Source organism: Astyanax mexicanus, chromosome 20 (assembly GCF_023375975.1).
Source record: "Astyanax mexicanus isolate ESR-SI-001 chromosome 20, AstMex3_surface, whole genome shotgun sequence".
NCBI lineage: Eukaryota > Metazoa > Chordata > Actinopteri > Characiformes > Acestrorhamphidae > Astyanax > Astyanax mexicanus.
In genome coordinates, this window is record NC_064427.1 from 4,235,220 (window position 1) to 4,257,608 (window position 22,389).

General features: G+C 40.5%; 1 protein-coding gene across 2 annotated transcripts in view; it reads right to left on the minus strand.

The window, feature by feature from the left end:
- The window catches only part of pdlim5b (PDZ and LIM domain 5b), a 119,823-nt gene that overhangs the window by 47,638 nt on the left and 49,796 nt on the right, over window positions 1-22,389 (minus strand). The gene's annotated exons all lie outside the window — the stretch shown is intronic.

The following is a 22,389-nucleotide window of genomic DNA, read 5'->3' on the forward strand; positions in this document are numbered from 1 at the left end:
TATAAATCTGCTTTTTATACATCACACCCAAGAATAAGCCTTTGGACTAGACAGATTAAGTGAGAGTGTTGTGTATAAAACATTGAATTACGTGTGCACCACCCTGGTGAAAATATATATATATATATACTAACAGATATATATAATATACTAACAGATTTATGTACTTACTCTCTCTGCTTTTATCAAATGTGCTTTTATCAAATGTTTGAAGGTAAAATTTTATCATACTTTTTAAACAGTACAATGTAGTGTATTTTAAACTAGAAAAGGCAAAGTTCGTGAACGAACTTTAAGTTGGCTTGGAAAAGAGTTGAGTGAAGTGTGTGGGTGTGGAGTGTGTGCGTGGGGTGTGGAGTGTGTGAGGTGGGGGGTGTGGAGTGTTTGGGGTGGGGTGTGCAGTGTGAAGGGTGTGGAGTGTGTTTGGTGTGTGGGGAGTGGAGTGTGTGGGGTGTGAAGTGTGGTGTGCGGGGTGTGGAGTGTGTGGATTTTTATGGATTTTTAATATCATAATATTTCTGTGTCACGATATATTGTATATGATATAATATTGCCCGCCCCTATCGCGATGTATCATGTAACTTTTTAGAAAGTAAATTAAATTACTACATTGGTATTTTTTTTAATGTATATTTAGATATTACATCAATATAACAGTTATAACAGTATTTCAATGCTCTGTAATTATAATTAGGAAATAGTAAATTATAGGATACAGTGTTAAATAAGTTAAATTTGTAACTGTCTAAAATTTGTAGTGCAGTATATTAAAATATATATATATACCCAACGAAGTATACTAGAAGTGTGCTACTTACAAAAGCATATTTTCACTCTAATGTTAATAGATCACATATATTTAACATCAATTCTTAGTACATGCATAATGCACTTTAGTGTATAATAAGTACAAAAAAAGAAAGTTAATAAAATAAATACTTTTTAAATATGGATTAATAATAGTATAATAATGCTTAGAATATTTTAATCTACTTTTTTTTTTCACTAGGGCAATAATGACTATTATTCTTTCTGTCTTCCTTTGAAAAACAGCCACAGCACCTTTCCCTCACTCTTCTCGTCTTCTTGCACGGTGCATTACACAGTCCATAAATAAACGCAAAGCAAATGATGGCATACGTGGCCCAACACTTCTCATTCTCTATTGACAACAGCTGAGGATTTCTGAGAGGAGCCGGTATGTGCCAGGCCGAGCGCTATGGTAGAAAGAGCCGGCCGCTGACCTGGAATAATGTTACAAACTGGCATCAACTCAGACTGTACTGCTACTCTCAGACTGAGCCCCCTGACAAGCGGCACCGGCGGAGAGCTGGGTGATACGACATGTGTAGAAGTACCTGGGGGCGTGTATCAGAGACCGAACGCTCTGTAACCGGGGAGCTACAGAGCAGAGTGCAGAGTCTGGAGCGGCGAGAAGAGGTAATCTGCAGAACGCATCGCACCAGGAACAGCTCTCTCAGAACGCACCCGCAGGAACGTGAACTGTGCCGCTGGAGCAGATGGTACAAACTGCACAAGTCCCACTGTTTACTCACAACTCCCACTATATGCCTCGCTGCCACAACATCTGCTTCATACAAGCGGCTCTTTGATTCGACATCAAGTTGTGAGAAGCCCTGCTGTCATGCAGGGGAGAGCGGGACACCACCAGACGCATTCAGTTTAATAAACACCTACTGTAGGCAAACAATCCAGTCATGTGATGCAAGCAAATAATGAGCAAATGATCCCTCTATAAGTGAGGTAAAGAGGAATGGACTGAGGGGTCAGATGCAAAAGTAACTTTAGGTGACACTAAGCATGAAACATCTGGCCCGTAAGGTTGTTTGAACTATAATGAACAATGATGAAAAGAAAAAAAAAAAAAAATAATAAATTGCTTCTCTGGTGAGCTTTTGTTTACATTCCCCCCCCCCCCCCCCCCCCTGTGCTCAAGCACAGAACAAGATTATGTCAGTGATGCAACATTCCTGGAAACAAACATGCTGGTTTTGTGTAAATTCAGCACCCCTGCCAGGAAGAGCACCACCTCTCGAGAGCATGACTGAGATTACCGTGTCTTTCGGCGCATATTTACATTAAGTAAATTAAAGCCAATTACCTCCACTTTTATCAAGAGGATGGTGCGTACACCCTCCCGAGAGAAGGTGCTTTACCTTTTGAGGGGCTTAGCTTTTAGTCTAGCCAGGATTTCTGCTTGCTTGCCCACCATCATGCACATATAGTACACTAGCGTGACAGTGGGCACAAGTGCCCAGAGTGGTGGGCAGCCTTTGCTGCAGATCCCACAGAGCAGAGAGACAGGTTTAATGGCCTAGCTTAGCGAAACCAGGGATCAAAACCACAACCCTGTCATCAATAACCCGATGCTCTAACCACTGAGCCACCACTGCCCTACTTAATTCAGCTGTTATTTTTTTTTTAAGAAGGAGAAACAAGAGTGTTTGAGTTTCACTTTTCTTCACTTCCATTCACTGAACCATTATTATTCAACTATACATAGTTTATAAAAATAGTAAATACAATTTTCCATTCAACAGCACCTTTACCCTTCCTGTTCCATTTGACCCTGCGCTGGATGGCTGGATCCCCGCTCTACGCTAATGTTTGTTTTGAGTTTTAATCTCTTTTTCCACAGCAGTCCTACAAACAGCAGGGCACGCACTGTTAAAGGTCCATGTGAGCTTGCCGCAATTGTAAAAAGGGCTGAAAAAACAAGCTTCTTGATGTGCTGTGAAAGTGCATCAGCCTCCCAAATACCAGTTGCATGTTTTTTAAGGAGCCCACAGACATTTTATGTTGTTGTTGTTTCAGCCCGGGCACTTTGCTGGCACGAATGTCATACTGTTGTCTGGGAAAGTGAGGAAAGTGAGGACGGCTTCATTTATCTTTCATTAATCACATTTTAATCCAATGTAAATCTAATACGCTGCCCCAAGCTTCGTAAACAGCTGTCTCCTTCTTCACGGGCAACAAAAGTTCTCTCTTTTCTGTGTAAAACCGCTATGACTCGGTAGAACTCGTTCCGGGCAGTGGGTCATGCTGCTCTGTCACTCTCAGACTCTTCCATATTAGGAAGAGGAGATGAGGGGAGCTTTTACAAGTTGAGCGCTTATGTTGCTAAAAAAGCCCCCCTTTTAGCCCCCTCTCTTAGAGTTCACTTCATTATAAGGTCAAGAGGAAAAAGCCACAATAAAAACTCTAAAAGAAGCCTTGTTGGGGAAGGAAATCAGCCAAGCGCCACACAAAGAGAGCTATAATGCTGGAGATGAGAGAGGGGAGGGGGGGGGGGATTTTAAGAGGTCCAGTCTAAAGAAATAGGAGGCCTACAAGAGAATTAGGGACGATGACAGTGTGCAGGAGCGACCCAGGGGCTGCCAGAAGGGTCCACTGTCTCAGGTGAGTGCCCAGTCCCATTCTGGCGCTCCCACAGTTCCCACAGCCCAGTCGGGGTGGTCCTAACATCTGCTCTGCTCTGGGTTCCATTGCCTCCGGCCAGCAGGACTGTCTGTTTTGACAGCATGGTCAGACAAAAGTGTGTGTTTCACACAGCTGCGTGCTGGCGTGGGACTGGTCAGCGTCTCAGGCCGCACACACTGCGGGTTTGGAACGGTTCTGCTTTCAGCCAAACCCCCCAAATTCAAAGTTGATTTCTGGACAGGAGTCAAGTCAGTAAAGAAACAGGATGTTTTAATGAGAGAGAAATAAATAGTGTGAGAGACAGAGAGAGAGAGAGAGAGACAGAGAGAGAGAGAGAGGGTGAAAGATAAAGGCAGGGAGATAGTCAGATAGAGATAGACAAGTTGTGCATGACCGACAGAGAGATAGACAGATAGTAGGGCTGCAACTAATGATCATTTTGGTAGTCGACTAATCTGATGATTATTTTTTCGATTAGTCGATTAGTCAACGATTATTACTGCCATGTCCTTCATCTCTAAAAATGATAGAAACAGCTGAACATGAGATTAAAAGGCATTTAAACGTCTGGATGTTGTTTAAATGTGTAAAGTACTGATATTTAGTGAGTTAATTTGTAATCTGTTGTAATCTGTTTGGGCACTTTTGAGTGTAACCTGTGCTAGTTAGCATTTACCCATCTCCCATTGTAATGCAATAATGTTACAAATAAGCGATTAGTCAACAATGAAATTTGTAGTCGACAAATTTAAATAATTGTCATTGTCGATTATATCGACTAATCGTTGCAGCCCTAACAAATAGATTAATAGTTACAGGTGCATCTAAAAAAAAATTGAATATGACTGAAAAGTTACTGTATGAGTGATCTATTTTAAGCATTTATTACTTTTATTGTTGATGATTAAGGCTTACAGCCAATAAAAAAAAGAAAAAATCAGTGTTTTAGAAATTTTAAATATTAAATAAGGCCAATTGGTACTTTTGGAAGTGTGGGCAGTGTGCCAAGTCCTGCTGGAAAATGAAATCCACATCTCCATAAAAGTTGTCAGCAGAGGGAAGCATGTACTGCTTTTTTGAGATGCACCTGTAAATATATACAGATAGATAGACTGACAAAGAGTGTGAGAGTGAACAGAGAGACAGACAGACAAACAGTTACACACAAAGAGGCCATCTGCTCTAGGGACAGACAGTCTACGAGAGAGAGAAAGAAACAGAGAGATTGACAAGAGATACAGACAGGAGTTTTTTTGTGTGAGAATTTTGTGTGATGACAGATAGAGACAGACAGATATATTAACAGGTAGACCGATGTGAAACAAATACATAGATAATAATTAAACAGAAAAATCAATAGACAGAGAGAGGAAAACAGAGAAATATAGACATATAGACACAAATAGAGACAGACAAACAAACCAACAGAGATGGACAGTGAATTAGTCCAAAATACAGACAGATATATATAGATATATAGACATGTGGATAGACAAAGAGAAACAGACAGAGTAGGAGAGAGTGAGAAGATATAGACTGAGATGAATGGACAGTCAGAGAGAGGGTGGGAGAAAAAGAAAGATAGATTGAGAATCAGAGACTCTTGGCTGTAATGGGAAACGTGAGGTTGGGGGTAAGCTGCAGATTTGATTTAGTGAGCAGTAAACAGAGCTCAGTGTTCTGATGAAGCGTCTCTGTTCTGGAAGATCGTCATCCAGACCAATCGCTGTTAAAGAACAGCGCCGGAAAACAGCATGACATGAATTACAGATCCTCATCCTTTTCCACTCTTAAAACTGAACTAATCAAACTGCCAAGACATTTCTAACACACACACTCTTACACACACACACTCTTACACAGTTGTCCCATGCACCCGGGGGTGTGAGAGACTGAGAGAGGGCTGTAGAGGAATGTCGGGAGGCGGGGGGGAGCACATTTCCATCCAGCAAGAGCCAAAAGCAACAGTCTGGTGGATGGCATGCGTCTGAGCCCTGCAGGACCGCACCGTCCCACACCCACATCACTCAACACTGGACACTTGCTGTGACCCTGCACCCCCCCGCCCCCTCCAATCCCATCTTTCTCTTCTTTTCTCTTCTTTTCTTTTCTTCCATTTCATATCAAGCCACACAACTCACGCTCTACATTTTCGTCTTAAGCCCTTTTGACACTCTGCATTCACAATTGCCATAGAAGTTGTGTTAAAACACTGTGAGAGGACCTGTTGGTAGGACCTGCAGGAAGTGACGTGACACAAAGTGTCTGGTGTTCACGTAGCATATGGTGACGTGGCATGAAGGAACTGAGCTGACCCTTACATGGCACAGTATGGGCAATGTTGGTCACATGGTATAATTAGGCACTAAGACCTGGTGGTCACGTGAAGTGACGTGACACGAAGGAGTTGTTTCTTTTTACATGGTTTGGCACAAATAAGCTATGGGTCACGTGACATGAAATAAGGACGTTTTTGGTCATGTAACATAATTAGACAAATATGACCTATTGGGGCGCCGAGTGGTCCATCGGTCTAAAGCGCTGCCACTATGAGCAGGAGGTCGCCGGTTCAAACCCCCGCTCATGCAGCTTTGTCATCAAGCTACCGGCGCTCAGAGGGAGCAAAATTGGCCCTGCTCCCTCCGGGTGGGTAGATGGCGCTCTCTCCCCACATAACTCCAAGGGTGATGTCCACAGCACAGGGCGTCTGTGAGCTGATGCACCGGAACCGAGTCGCTGTGCTTTCCAACGTACGACAGGATCTGCAGAGCCCAGATGTATCAAGTCCTGGGCCGATGACGGGGCCTACGCAAAAGACTCTACTAGAAGAGACTGTTTCTATATAACCTCTTTATATATGTATGTTTGTTTTGCTAAATAAGTTAAACCATTAAATAGTTCAACTAAAAACATTTCTTCTGGAGTCGTAATAGTATAACTATATTTCTGCTATGTCTTTTAAGCAGCCTTATAACATTTCCTCTTAAAAAAACTAAAAAAACAAAGACCTGAATGCAGAAACCGGTTTGTATCAGCTACAGTTTGTTCACACATCAGCACTGTTGCCCGTTCTGTTGACTTTACCTGCTGTTATCAATTCATGTGTAAGGATACTCACTCTCCAAACAGCAGAGAGATAAGAGTGAGATACTACAGCTCTCAGGCTGTGGGTTTCAGAGTAAACCGACACCGTTTGACGAAGGTGGGCTGTGAACACGCTCTGGCGCTGCTGTAGTCCTTCCACGCAGGCCGAGGTGAAGACATGAGTCACTCCGCACAGAGTTCGAGCACTGCTCGAAAAAGCAGAGCGGAGGAATGAAAACAAAGCGAGATTGATGGAACGAGGCACTTTCTTCGGTAAGTAGATTTGCAGCCAGGTTTCTGGTGTAAGTCACTGAGCTGCCAGAGAGCAGGAGTAGCTGAGAGTGTGGTCAGACTGCATTACTTACACGAAACGCCCCCCCCCCCCTCTCTCTTACTCTCTCTCTCACACACACATGCCTTTTGTTTTTATACAGCGTGAGGATACGGGATCATACACTTGCGGTTGGAAGTTTATATACGCTCATCGTGGAGATGAATGGCATGGATTTGCCACGGTCTGGAAGAAGACCCAAACTGTCGCCCACAGCTGAGAGGAGGCTGGTTTGGATGGTCAGGAGGAACAACAAAGAACCATCAAAACAAAAGCCTTTTTCTATATACTGGAATTCCAGTGTTACTGTCTACAAGTCAAGCGAGTTTTACAGCACTATGAACTGGGAAGCTACGGCCTGATAAAGAAGGTCCTGCTCCAAAATCACAATTAATAGCTTAACTGTCATATGAGACAAACTCAATTAAAAGTCAATTAGTAAAAGGTATTATTTTGATCCCTAAAAAGGGGTTACTGTTTTTTTCACACTATAAGGCACTTTATAAATGAACATCTATTTTCAGGTCTATTTCCAAACATAAAGCGTACCAGATTATAAGGTGTCTTATGTAACACTAGTAAGGAACAGGGGTGTCGCCATGTTTGAGGACAGATCTGCACACTTTTGGTAAGATTTTAATCTCTGTGTCTTCATGAGGGAGAGTCCCCTGGAATAGTTTTCTTAGCGTCTTGAAGGAAGGAGTTTCTAGAGGTGCTGAACAATAGTTGCTGCTTTTCCTCCCAATTAAATCACCTCAAATCACCATCTCAGTTCATAAGGTTTAGATCAGGGGATTAATGTGGAGGACTAACACTGTTTAACACTTTTTTTTTTTTTTACTGTTTACTACATAATTCCATATATGTCCCTTATTTGTGTTTTGAAAATGTCTTGAATATTATCTAGATGATCTACAATGTAGAAAATAAGTTGTACCCTACATACTTTACATACATCTATCCCGTGACTTTTGGCTTGGGCATGTCAGTGTACAGACATCATCAGCAGTCATCTTTAATCTGACCTGCGCCGCTGACCATCACTTTAATCATTTAATTATTTAATAATTTCCCGAGGACACCAAATTCAGCCCTGCAGGAATCTGATTAGAAATAATAATACTCTGCAATTAATCTCTGTAAACTTGTTTCCTTCCCAGAAAACCCCCTCTCCTCACACAAACAGATGTTTCATAATGTCTCTCCCACATCTTATGAGGATGTCTCTGAATGTCAGCCCAAGGCGGGTTCAGCAAACTCTGGAGAAGAGTATAATTAATGCCATATTTAGAGACACTCCACAACAGCTTGGAACTGTTACCTGTTATGTAGCCTGTAAAGAAAAGCGTTCCAGCTCTATTGTAAAATCCGTGTATTCTCAGCCCTGAAAAAAACTGGAAAGCGTACGGCCTTGAGTGGGGAAAGAAAAAAAAAAACGAGTGCAGAAAGACTGAGCGTTCCAGCCTCGCCTTCCGACGAAACACACGAGACGGAACGACAACACATACACACACACACACACACACACACACACACACACACACGCACAAACAACATTTCCAGATATGAATTATGAGCTCCACAGGGAACGGCCCTGACCAATACACAAACAAAACAGATGCTGACGACTAACGAGATTAGCTCTTAATGCGACGCAAACTGCAGCAGAGAGCAGTCGTGTGGGGCGAAATGCAACGAACATGAACTGAACGTGGACCGAGTCCCGCAGAGTGACGGAGCGATCTCTCGCCAGCAGAACAGACAGAGGGGAGATGTTCTAAAATCACATTCCCACAGTTTCAGTTGAGGCTTTAGCGAGAGGAAGCAGGCTGGGCATGCACTCAGACATGCACTCCTCCTCCGCTGGGATGCTCGTCTACACTGAAGATATCATCATGCGCAAAGAGAACACACAGATTAACACAAACATTTTTCAAACGAGCGCTGGATGTTAATCTACACAGATTTCTCTTTGTTTACTTACAGTAAGCTTAGATTTCCAGAGTTCTACTAAAACTGGCTGCAGCAACATTAGCATTAGCAGCAAACTGTTAGCGCTAATAAATGCAGCCGGTAAGCCAGCGCGATGTTAGCTAGCGGCCCGACCCACGTAGCTTGTTTTAACATAGCAAACACGCAGGCTAGAGGACAATAATACTCACCTTTGAGTGGCAAAAGAGCTAGAGCTTAGCACGGTTAGCGGCTAATGCTAATACCGCTCCAGCATCAGTGCTGGAGAAACTTCACTGAAACTCCTTATAACGCTGCATTTCAGTGGAGTGACTTTACTGCTCCTTAATACCTGACTGGTAACATTCATACAAAATTAAAGGATTTTAAGAGCACCTTATAGTGCACCGCTGGGATGCTCATGTACACTGAAGATATCATCATGCACACAGAGAGCACACAGATTAACACGAACAGAGATGAGTCGCAGCCAAGAGAGGGTGGAAATGACAGAAAAATTATAACAAAGCACAATTAAAATCCTCAAATCATTCATTTTCCCCAAAAAATCATAGTGTGCCTTATAATCCATGAATTCTACCAGTCAGGTATTAAGTAGCACAGCATTATAAAGGTAAGTTTTCAGTGAAGTTTCTCCAGCACTAAGGCTGGGTGCAGCAGCATAAGCATTAGCCGCTAACTGCGTTAAGCACTAGCTCTTTCGCCATTCAGACACTCCTCAGTTCCTCAGTCTATCACTATCGGGTGACATTTACATCCAGCTAGTGCTGCGGTTAGCAGCTAATGCTAATGCTGCTACACCCAGCCTTAGTGCTGGAGAAACCTAACTGAAAATTGAAAATTTTGGAAATCTAAGCTTACTGTAAATAAACAGAAGTGCTTTACTCACCCAAATAAACAGTTTTCAGGAGAAAATCTGTGTAGATTAACATCCAGCGCTTGTTTGACTTTGAAAGAAAATGTTTTTTTAAGAACTACAGCTTTGTTTATTTAGGCGAAACCCTTGCTCACTTCAATGTAGGCATCCTTACCAGTGTCTTATAATCTGATGCTTCTTATGTACGAAAATAGACCAGAAAATAGACGCCTTAAAGTATGGTGGCCTTATAGTCCAAAAAATACAGTACATAATAAACAAATGAAAGCATACACTAGTCAGTAAACATGTTAAAATGGCAGGAAATTCCACATTTATCAACATTTATGATCCACTTACTCTCAAACAAAAGCATATCTGTATGTATATGTATAGGATGTAAATAATGATAACACATAACTCTGCAAACACACCACAGTAAAGTGCTGACAGTAAAGGGAAATATAGAGCAGCCAGGACTGTTTTTATTACACACACACACACACACAAAGAGAAACCCATAAAGGCGCATCTGGACCCATTATAGAAAATACCAATAGCAACCCTTTCATCACTGTGTTTACAGAAAATAAAACTCTTCTGTAAAACTGATTATTTTATAAATTATTCAGTTTACTTGTCTCTTGGTTGTAGGCTGTTGGCTGTAGCTAATAACTACAGCAAAAAACATACAAAGAACACCAATATGGCTTGTTTTCAGAAAATAATAATATTGGAGAATGAGGAATGACAATTTCTATTGAATGAAGTATAAACAGCTTATACAAATAAAATAAACAAAAATATTTTAAGGGATGTTTTAGGATTGGACTTTATATACTTCTAAAAGCCACAAGTAAATGCAACAGTAAAACAATCTGATGATCTAATTAAATACACTGCCTGGCCACTACCTGAACATACTGAATATAGACCAGGTTATTCCATCAATGGATTTTTTCTTCCCTGATGGCACGACCATATTCCAAGATGACAATATCAGGATTTATGGTGCTGGAATTATGAAAGAGTTCAGGGTTCAGGGAGCATGAGATCATCATTTATCATTTTCACGCATGGATTGAGAGAGTTCACCACAGAGTCCAGACCTTAACCTCATTGAGAATCTTTGGGATGTGCTGGAGAAGACTTTGAGCAGTGGTCAGACTCTATCATCATCAATGCTGTTGCAAGATCTTGGTGAAAAATGAATAAATTAATGCAACACTTGATTGAAATAAATCTTGTAGCATGGCCAGGCAGTGTATAACTAATATTAAACTTTTCCTGGTGGTGAGGCTTCTTGCCACAAGGTATTTGGAAAAGAGCCATTTGAATGTTTTAATGTTGCTACAGAAAGCTTTAAAAGTTTCTAAAGAGAGGAAAAGGTCAACATGTGACAATTCACCTCTCATCACAGTAAGGCATGTCTCTGAGGGCATCTCCAGAGGGCAACAGATGACAGTAGGAGGTTTATGGGCAGGAGGGTAATGGGAGAAGGGGTGATAAAACTTCCGGAGACCTCTTACCCTTAGCACTGCTAGAGCCATATAGCGCCAGACAGATAATCCATGATGACATTTATGTTAAACTTCTTTATCCCTTAAACCTTAAAGGTCAGAGTGTGGGCCCAGCCTACAGTCCATCAAACATACAATTAAAACATGATTTGTGTTTATTCTATTGTATTTAATGAATATTTGTTTGTGTTTTGTGCCATATTAGCCATATATTGGCTATTTTATGGCACCAACAATGTTTAATCAGTTTCTTTATATGAAGGACTTCCAGAAAAGTAAGTATTTTAGCTGGTGGAATCTTTTACAAATATTTTTCATATTTGTAACCCAATAAAAATTATTTATGGTGTTTAAAATTCCAGGACAATCTACTAAGATGTGTTTAATAGTTTGAGGAGTGTATTTACTGTATAATTTTACAATAACACCTTAAGGACAAGTTCAGTAATAATAATGCAAACAGAATAATTTGAATACCTGCAATTAAAGGGTTAATAAAGCTCTAAGACCTAAGACTTGCACTGCAGGACAGGAAATAGATACAGGTGGATGCTTCCAGACCTCACAGAAAGGCTGTGAAACAGAACGACACTGAAGAGACGCTCAGCATCTGCGTTTCCGCTCAGCAGAACGAGACCCCAGATCAAGGCGGCGGGTCGGAGCGTGGGCCGGGGCTCTGAACTGCTGTGAGTGTTACAGTACATTAAAGAACAGTGGGAGACCCTGGAGTGGGTTCAGGGCTTGTTTGGACTTTAAAACATCATCTCCTGACGTGTCAGAGAGCTCAGCTGAATCGAGAAAAGGATGAAAGGCACAGGAGGATGTCTTCCTTAAAAGCCACAGATGTCCTGAACCAGTTTTGTAGGTTCCTAATGAGAATAATGCCTGATACTGTAATTTAGATGATTAAAATATCCAACCGATACACTCATCATCAAATAAATGGTTAGAAAATTTGTTGCAACCAGCGAGAAGTGTGGGACTGCAAAACTCTTGGTTATATTGTATTTACTGAGCTGCAGTATCCAGGGTAATGTCAGCATACCAACAAGAAGGACCAACCACATCCAACAGGATTAACTGTGGACGCTGTAAGAGGAAGCTGTCTGAAAGGAATGTTCGGGTGCTAACCCGGATTGTATCCAAAAAACATAAAACCACGGCTGATCAAATCACGGCAGAATTCAATGTGCACCTCAACTCTCCTGTTTCCACCAGAACTGTCCATCACCACAATAAATTATTGTGGTCAGTTTCAGTTACACCTGTACATAAATATTTTGTAAAGCATGGGTAACACAAAATGCTTAATGGTTCCCAATGTGAAACCTCTCATGCAGCTCAAATACTTTCATGCAGTTCCAGCAGATTTTGTGGTTGGGAGTGTTGATAGTGTGTCGAAAAGCCTCCCACACATTTTCAATCCGGGACACCAGTCTGGACACCAGTGATTTCATAGTTAAATTGAAACATTAATCTGATTACTGATTATCCCTTTAAACAGTAACTTAGTTACTTTATGGATTACTTGATTTAATAAGTAACTAAATTACTTTAAACGCTCCACCTTTAAGACTTGTTTTTGTCTTAAGTTTGCTGATGCGACTCCACACATTTCTTCAAATCTGACGTTGTGTTTTGAAGCTAGGTAGCACTTTGTCGCAGCACAGAGTGAACAACCAACCTTGATTTTGATCATCTTTAGCTGATACAAATTCAGAATAGAGTCTGTATTTCCAGCAAGAAAACACACATCTTTCTCTCCTCCCTCCAGGAGCACAACAAGGTGTGTGTATGTATGTGTGTGTGTGTGTGTGTGAGAAAGACAGAGAGTGTGTGAAGTGGAGAGGAAGAGTGTTTTAGCCTGTTAGCGTATTAGCTGGCTAGCCTGTTGCTATTTAGGCATGGTTGCGGCCGATAGTTCCAGTAATAAAGCAATAAACTATCAATGTCTGTCTCATTCATCCTTTCAACACGTCCAGACAGAGATTATGATATCATTTTACTAAGGCAAATGACAAAAGAACGCATTAAAAAGGTGATTTTGATGCTGACCACTGTGTTTAAAAATACAGATTTGTTGTGTTTCTCCTTAGTGCAGTTGACCTGGTGCCACATGGAATCATGCCATGACAGTCTAGCATGACTGCCCACCAAGTTTCATTTCTCTCAGTTGATTTGTTCCAGGTGGTATTGATTTTTTTTTTTTATTATTGGGAATATAATCTAATAAGGTGATCAGAACATTCCCCCTTTGGTTTTAGTGATATGAGTTTTGGTGTGTATAGAGCTCTAAAGAAAAGAGATTGGATGTGGATCAGGCTGATATCTGATGCATTAACGTTCCTGGTTTGGCTTCAATCCTGAGACATTCTTTCAACCTCAAGGTTTTGGATCCACTTCAAACTAAAGACGAGTGCTAAAATGAATTGCAGGAGAAGGAGAGTGAATGAAAAATGAACAGAAATCAAACACTGGAGTTTGAAGAATTGCTAATCCGAGAGAGTGTGAGGAAGGACCACACAGAACCGCTCCTGCTGTTCTACAGAACACACTGCAGGTCCAATTAGACACAAAGGCTTGTTAAAAGCAAGGCCAGCACTCTGCTCCATTAAAGTACCGTGTGTTTACTCTTTCTTCAGCTTCACTCTTCCTCTGCCCGAGCGCTCGTTTACAAGCCATCACACGAGAGGGGTTCTAAACAGCACACCAACCCATCGCACCGCGCCGGTCTTAAACCTGGTTTAACCTGGAATGATCGCTGCGGAGTCAAGCTGAGCAAATATCTCCCAATAAAAGACAAAAGCAGACAGACAGAGTGACTGTGATGAGCAGTAGTCCAGCACTTTACGACCCCGGCTCTGATTTACTGCTTTCTGTTTCATCTTCCTGCACTACCACTCTAAAAGTCAGAGTGAAGAGAGGAGTGGGAGATAAAAGGATCACAGCCGGCTGTGGAAATGAAAAAGGTGAGGAAATGGGAATGAAGTTCAGTCTTTGATAGGTTGGGTTTATGTTTTCAATACAGTGGTGGGTGTGTCACGTCCAGTTTGTCTCCCAGGCTGAGACAGAGAGAGAGATAAAAGAGGAACAAAGAAAGAAAAATAAAGATAATGAAAAGCACAGCAAGAGAGACAATACAAGAAGGAATTCATAAAGTGAGACACATAAAGAAAAAAGGGTAAAGTAAGAGGAAAAAAAAGAAAGTAGAGAAACAACAATGAGAAAGACAACGAAAGAAAAGAAAAATTGACAAAGTTACAAAGACTAAGAAATGAAAAAAAGAGAAAGAGAGACAAAGCAAGAAAGACAAAACATGAAAGAAAAGACAAAGAAAAAACTAAGAAAAGAGATTCAAGTGAGAGACAATGAAAGAAAAGATACAAGAGAGAGAATTGTGTGAGAGTTAAAATGTTAGAGATAAAGAAAAAGAAAGATATGTTTGAAAGTAAGAGACAAAAAAGAAAAGAGATAGATAGTAATAGAGACAAAGAATGACTAAAGACAAAAAGTGAGACAAAGAAAACAGAAAAAAAATGAAAAAGAAAAAAGACAACAATGAAAAAAGGAGTACACAAAAACAGAGGCAAAGAAAAAGAAAGAAAAAAGCAAATGAGTTTGAGTTTTTTTGTCATACTGAAGTGTGTTTGTTCTTCATGAGCGTCTGAGAGACACGGCAAAGAGCAGTGTCTTTGCTAGGTTGGTATTCCCAATGGTGGAACAAACTACCTTCCACTATCAGATCAGGAGCGTCCCTTTCTACCTTTAAGAAACTCCTGACGACAGAGCTCTTTAAACAGCACATACTCTCCTAACACCTCTAACTAACTACCTTCTACTACCAGATCAGGAGCGTCCCTCACTATCTATAATAAACTCCTGAAGACAGAGCTCTTCAAAAAGCACTTACTCTACCTACCTACTTTTATTATTTATATTTGGCCTCCTTTAGGCCCAGTCAAAAAATGTTTTTTGTCTAGAACTTCTATGTCCTCTATTGCTAAATTTACATCATTATTTGTAAGTTACTTTGGATAAAAGTATCTGCTAAATGTAATGTAATGTACTGTTGGTGCTGTCAGTGCTGGTTCTACTGTGCTGGTGCTGGTTCAGGCTCTGCTGTAGGACAGACAGCAGGACTCTTCTCCAGCCCATAGACAGTTTTAAACTGCTCTCCAAAGTAAACGGAGATGTTAATGATTTTTTTCTCCTGGGCCGTGAGCTGCAGTTGTTATTAACCTGAGCGGGAGATGATTTACTCCGTTACACAGAAGTGCTGGGGTTGGTTTTCATGTCTTCAGTTGGAAACGCAGCAGCTTGCCAAGTGGAGAAGGTTTCTTGGATACCAAAGCCCTGTCACCTCATAAACTCTGCTTATTAAAAAAAGACTCCCAACATAGTGTACATGTCTTGGTGGCGCGGTGGGGTGGTGTTAGCTGATGGAATAATTATAAGGTCTGGATTTCCACAGCGTGGTCCACAGTTTATATAAAACTGGAGGCAGTGGAGTGTGAGGGGGCTAATTAGATGCTTCTGGCTTTAACTGCAACATTCTTTAACTCTGTCTGAAATCATAGAAAGATCTCATCTCAAAGAAAACTGCTTTAGTTCTGAGAGTAAACCGATAAATACAGTGCAGAAATGGGGTTGACTGATTTAACTCAGATTCTACATAAAATAAAACTCAAAAAATCTGCCAACTTCTCAGACTTCTCAGACTCACGGGGCACAGATTTGAGGTTTAACTCAGACTTGACTCAATGCCTTGACTTGGAGTCACACCCCTGACTTAACTCAGACCCAGATTTTAGAGGCTTGAAGAAGACATAGACTTACACAAGAGTCTTATATGACAGACTCTGACTTAGATTTACTCTACAGAAAATCAAGGCTTGAATTACATGCAATCCACAAAGACTCTATATTTAACTCAGCTTAAGTCTTAAATCTTGACTCAGATTTACTCTTTCGAAACTTTTTTATTAACTTAGACTCACACCACAGACACTTGACTCAGACTGTTCAATGTTCAGAGATTTTATACTTGGCTTAAACGTACACCTCAGAAACTCAAGACTTGACTTATATATTATATATTTAACTTAAATTCAGTCCAGATTAACGACTCAACGCTTGAGTATTGACTAAAGTTTTACTTCTTAGAGACTTAAGACTCAATACTTGACTTAGATTCACTCCTTAAAGACTTGAGACTCAAAACTTGAGTCGGATTCAATCTTTAAAGACTTAATATTTGATTCCTGACTGATTTGATCCTTACGAGACTTGAGACTCTATTCTTGACTCATAGTCACTCCTTAGAGACTTGAGATTTAATCCTTAACTCTGATTCACTACTTATAAGATTTGAGACTTGATACTTAATTCAGATTCACTTTCTTAAAGACTTGAAATTCGATACTTGACTCATATTCACTCTTTAAGATACTTGAGACTTAATGCTTCACACAGATTCACTCTTTAAGAGACGTGAAATTCGAAACTTGACCTCAGATTCACTTTCTTAGAGACTTGAGATTTGATACTTGACTCAGATTTGGTACTTGGCTAATATTCACTCCTTAGATACTTGAGACTTGCTACTCGACTGAAATTTATTTTCTTGGAGACTTGAGACTCGGTACTTTGCGCAGATTCGATACTGGACTCAGATTCACTCCTTAGAGACTTGAAATTCGATACTTGACTTGATAAGTGAGTCCTCAAAAACTTGATACTGGACTGAGAATCACTGTAAACATCTTTGGGGAAGAAATTTAGTCTACATACTGTAGAACTAATTAAAGGCATGTAAATATAAAGCTTTATTTGTGATTAAACCTTTAAAAAGTTCCTAAAAACACAAAATTCTCCTGACGTGACAAAGACCTATTTGTGTATCTACTGTATCTGTTCAGCTGTGCTGACCTTACATTGACTGCTGACTGCAAAAAACAGAGTCAGCCAGAGTATGAAAGCTAACCCCAAAAGACAAACAGGGCTTCCAGTTCATTTAAGAGAAGCTTCCAGTGTGTATAATCCAACAAAACAAATGGAGGCGAGCGCAGAGCCGGAGAGCAGAGAGGAGGCCAGACGAGGGAGCGAGTTCATGCTCACAGACTCGCTCCAGTGCAGCGTGGTCACAATGGTTTCCCTCGGCCTCGTAAAACGGCCCAAAACGCTCACTTTAACTACTGCTGCTCCTTCTAACACGTCCCCTAAACACCCACATGCCATGTTTGCTACAAGGCTTTGTACTTTAGAAGTTCAGCAGGGAGATGATGATCTATGCCGGGACACAGCTGGTGCTGTCTCTTAACTCTGTGCTGGAAACTCTCCTGAGAGGAAGCCAAAATAAGAGAGCACTGAAAAGAATTTCACATGTACCTTTAAAGTCTTCAGACACTCGTTTATATTTCTGTATGTTTCAAGAGAAGGGAAGTTACTCCCTCTGAATCACTTGAAACAGAGGTTTGTCTTTTTGAGCTGCTTTAGCTGCTGCTAATGCAACGTTACTGGACAGCTCAACCTGCTTTGAGGAAAGCACTGACCGCATGTTTATTATGTTAATAGCCATGCTAGCCCCTTTTTAAGGCTGCTTAAGTCCAGATAATGTAAGGCCCGGATCTCTAAAATAATCATTAAAGCATATAAACATCATATTTCAACAACGAAAACAACAGCATGTTAGTGCTATAGGGCTGAATGCTATGCCAAAAATGTATATCACTAAATATTTGCTAATTTCAGTTGATACAATGTAACCCTGATATCGATATAAGCATTCTTAAAGCCTTAAAGGAGGGTGAAGACTAGCACATGCCTCCTCCGATACATGTAAAGTCAGACTTTGACTTTTTTTGAATTGCTGCTGATGCATCACAGAGCTAACGTTTGGAGGCAAGCGCAGCGACTCGGTTCTGATACATCAGCTCACAGAAGCCTTGTGCTGATCCACATCACCCTAGGAGTGATGACGGAAAAGAGCACCATCTACTTTACCCACCCAGAGACAGTAAGACCAATTGTGCTCTCTCAGGGCTCTGGCAGCTGTAGGTTTCATATCAGTGAGGCCTTGGTTCTCAGCATCCTGCAGTCCAGGCCAAGCTCCAGCTCCCACCTGTAAAAATCGCTGCTGTGTACACAGGCTTCTCTGACCGGCACACAACCTTCCTGCAACCATCGCCAGCATGCTGAGCTTCACCGCAGCTGAACACAGAGCTGAGGAAGTTCACATATCCTGGTTAAAAACCCCTCTGAAGAACACAGTTCCAGACGAGAGGACATGAACATACTGCAAACCTGCCCCAAACCTCAGGCGCCATTCAACACGCATCATTTCACAAACTTCTCGCAAGTCAGGCTGGAAACAAACCTTAAGAAAACAGGAAATGGGAAAGAGCGTGCGGTCTGAAATGATTGGAGGAAATCAATGTGCCTCTCCAAGAGGAGGAAGAAGGTATGAATTCTGGTTTCAGAGGGGGAGGGGACTGATGGTGGCCTGTACAATCCATTTTACACAAGTGCATCTTTTTGGCATGTTTTTGTGCTCTTCTCTTATGATAGTTTCATCCATATCTGATTCTGGGCTCACTTGGGGGAGGAGCTTATTATCAGTGTTTGTTTTCACAAAACAAGAACTTCCTTCAAACCGTAGACTGAGTGCTCAAATATCAAGCATCGCTTTTCTGCATGTGGGCTCGCAAAATGGTGAGAATAATCTTTGATTTTGTGCAGCCTTTTAACGTTTTTATTGCATAGTAACTCTCTAAAAATAGTATTTGTTCATGAATCAAGCCCCACAAAAAGAGCCAATCAGTTTGCTGGTTGTGCCGAAAGCAGAGGCTAAGAGTGTTGGATGGAAAAGCTCTGTTCAAAGTGGAGATCTGCGCAAGTGCAGTAGCCATAACAAGACAAAAATCAAGTTTTTTTTTATTATTATTATTATTATTATTGATCAAAATGCTAAAAACTATTCATGAGGTTTTTACCAGATTTTAATCAGAGACTTAAAAATGGTTATTACAGTTTTGAGTACTTTGGTCTCTCCTTAATCAAATACATTGAAGGCTGCACCAGCATTACTAGAGATAGCTGCATGCTAGCATTGAAAATATGGCAGCCGAGCAAACAGACTATGGCTTAATACAAAAACATTTTTATGAGGCCTATAGTGACAAAATTACTGTGGAAACAATTTATTTTATTGTTGATTATGGCTTATAGCCAATGAAAACCCAAAAATCAGTGTCTCCAAAACGTAATTATTATACAAAACCAATTGATACTTTTGGCAGTGTGGGCAGTGTGCGAAGTCCTGCTGGAAAATGAAATCTCCATCTCTATAAAAGTTGTCAGCAGAGGAAAGAAGCATGAAGTCCTGTAAGATTATGGGGGAAAACAAAGCTGCACTGACTTTAGACTTGATAATAAAACACAGTGGATCAACACCAGCAGATATTTGGAGACATGTCTCTCCAAACCATCACTGATCATCAGTACATTTTTCCAAATTTCATTTGGAAATCAAGGGACCAGGTCGATAGAAGCTGTACTAGTATTACTAGAGATATCTGTACACTGGCATTGCAAAGATGGCAGCTGAGTGAACAGACTATGGCTTAATAAAATAACCTTACTCCAGTCCAATCAAAGTGTAGTTTTATGAGGCGTATACTGACAAAACTAATGTGGAAGGACCAGAGATGCACTTACTGCTCCTGGGCTTAAAAACAGATTTCACACTCGACCAAATGCATCAAACAGAGCAGGCGCTCTCGTGTTCGGCAAAAAATGACAGTGTTAAAATGGCCTTAGACACGAGTAAACAACCACAGAATGAATGAAACGGGCACGCTCTGGACTACAACTCCTTAGTAAATCAAAGCTGAGCTTAACTGCAAACACTGATCTTTAATTTGTCCAGGCATTTTGAAAAATAAGCAAGGCTGTAAAACACAGCATTGTGTCGTCTTGTGTGGCACAGTCGCGGAGTGTTTGATGTCCCTGTGTTTATTGCATCCAGGAGATTACTAGCATCTGTGCCACGGTGCAATTCAACACTCCATTAGATTAAAGTGCCTCCTTACTCTTTCTTAGCGGAGGCAGAGTAAATAGGTACGTTAAAATGAACAATCCCTTCAGTAAATAAGGTTTTTATTGCTGGATAAGACAGGGCTTCAGTAGCACAGATCAGTTTCTATATTACTATTATAATACAGAGCCATTAAAGAGACAGTTTCTCATTTTACATGGCATTACTCATACATATTACTCCAGATGCAGTAACAAGCACACATTTAAACTGAATGATGATCAGAGATCGCATTCTATTCTGCTAACACTTACCTTACACACTACAAGTGAATTAAAAAAAAAATAGAATATCTTTGAAAAGTTACTTTACTTCTGTGAAGCTCATATATTATATAGATGTATTAAACACACAGATAGATCTATTTTTAGTGTTTATTTAAGCACTTTTATTGTTGGTGACCTAAAAAAAAACTAAAAATCAGTGTCTCAGAAAATTTTAATATTATACAAGACCAAATGGTACTTTCTGCAGTGTGGGCAGTGTGCCAAGTCCTGCTGGAAAATGAAATCTGCATCTCCATAAAAGTTGTCAGTAGCAGAGGGAAGCATGAAGTGCTGTAAGATTTTCCGGGAAAACAAAACAAAAAGACTTTGGACTTGATCTAGTGATGGTTTGGACAGTCATGTCATCTGCTGTTGCTGGTCCACTACCCACACTGCCAAAAGTACCAATTGGTCTTATATAATATTCAAATTTTCTGAGACACTGAGCCATTATCATCAAAAATAAAAAAACGCTTAAATAAAGGCTTAAAGCACTATAATATATGAGTTATATATAATATATGAGTTTTACTTTTTGAACTGAATTCCTAAAATAAAGTAACTTTTCAGTAATATTCTAATTTTTGGAGATCAACAAGGAGCTTGTATAAAGCTTGCACAAACACTGTAAAAAAAAAAGTACAAGTTTCTTGAGGAATTATTGGTGTTTTTTTTTTTATTTAACACTGTGACAGAACCCCTAAAATTTGGATAATTGTAAATTTCCCCATTGTGGGATTAATAAAGGATTATCTTATCTTATCTTATCTTATCTTATCTTATCTTATCTTAAAGGTGCTTTAAGGAACTTAAACACTGAAGGTTTCTTAAAGGACCTTAAGAGAATGATCCACAGTTTCAACCTGAAGAACACCAACAATCTCCTTAAGAAACTGTGGATTTCATTCTGAGGCTAGGTAACAGGGGGCTAAACAGGCTTGCAAAATCTTACCAATCAATTTGACCCCCAACCAACATCGCACAGTTACTATTTATAAATAAAAAAACAACTTAATTTTGGGTTTTAAGTGTTCGTGAACTCTACATTAGTAAATACAGAGGTGTTAGGCACTTCTTTTATTACTAGCCCCATAACACCAGCCCTACAGCTCTACAGCTCTACAGCTTATTTTTTTTCCCCACATTTCAGCAGCACATTAGCGCTCACACCGGTGGCGGGGGCAGTCGTCAGGCAGTTTATTAAGGCTCTGCGTATAACAGTTTAGACAGGGCCCTGAGCAGCTGTGTTCTGGGTGGTTTCTAATGCTTTGCTAACAGAGTTAAAATGGCTCTCAGGGACCTCTGAGCAAACTGTGCTCTCATTTAAGCACAATGTGATTTTAATAGCGAACCTGCGGTGCTGGAACGCCGCGTGGATTTTTAGCTGATAGCAGGTCGGATTTGATGATATTTGCAGATTCGTCGTCAAACTCTACGCTCAGGCTATGAAAAATGCATGAAAAAAATTTTAATGACAGATTCCAGAGCTGTTGCATAACGCTGGTCTCTCTCAATTTCCTTCCCTAAAGCCAATAACTCTAGTATATGATCCTCTACGTTTGTCTGACCCCACTTAGCTCCTGTATCGAGGCCTAGGCCCACTTTCCTCTGATCTAAACAACTGCTGGTCCACATAAACAAATGACAGATATACCTGAGACGACTCCAGTGTCCTCTGACTCAACCTTCTTTACTACCCAAATGGACACTCACATGCTCTCCAGCACAGCAGGAAAAAACAGACAAAGCTGCCCTGAAGACAGAATACCTATCATATGAACAAAGCCCTATTTAATGGGATTGGTTTTACATGATAAGGTGGGGTA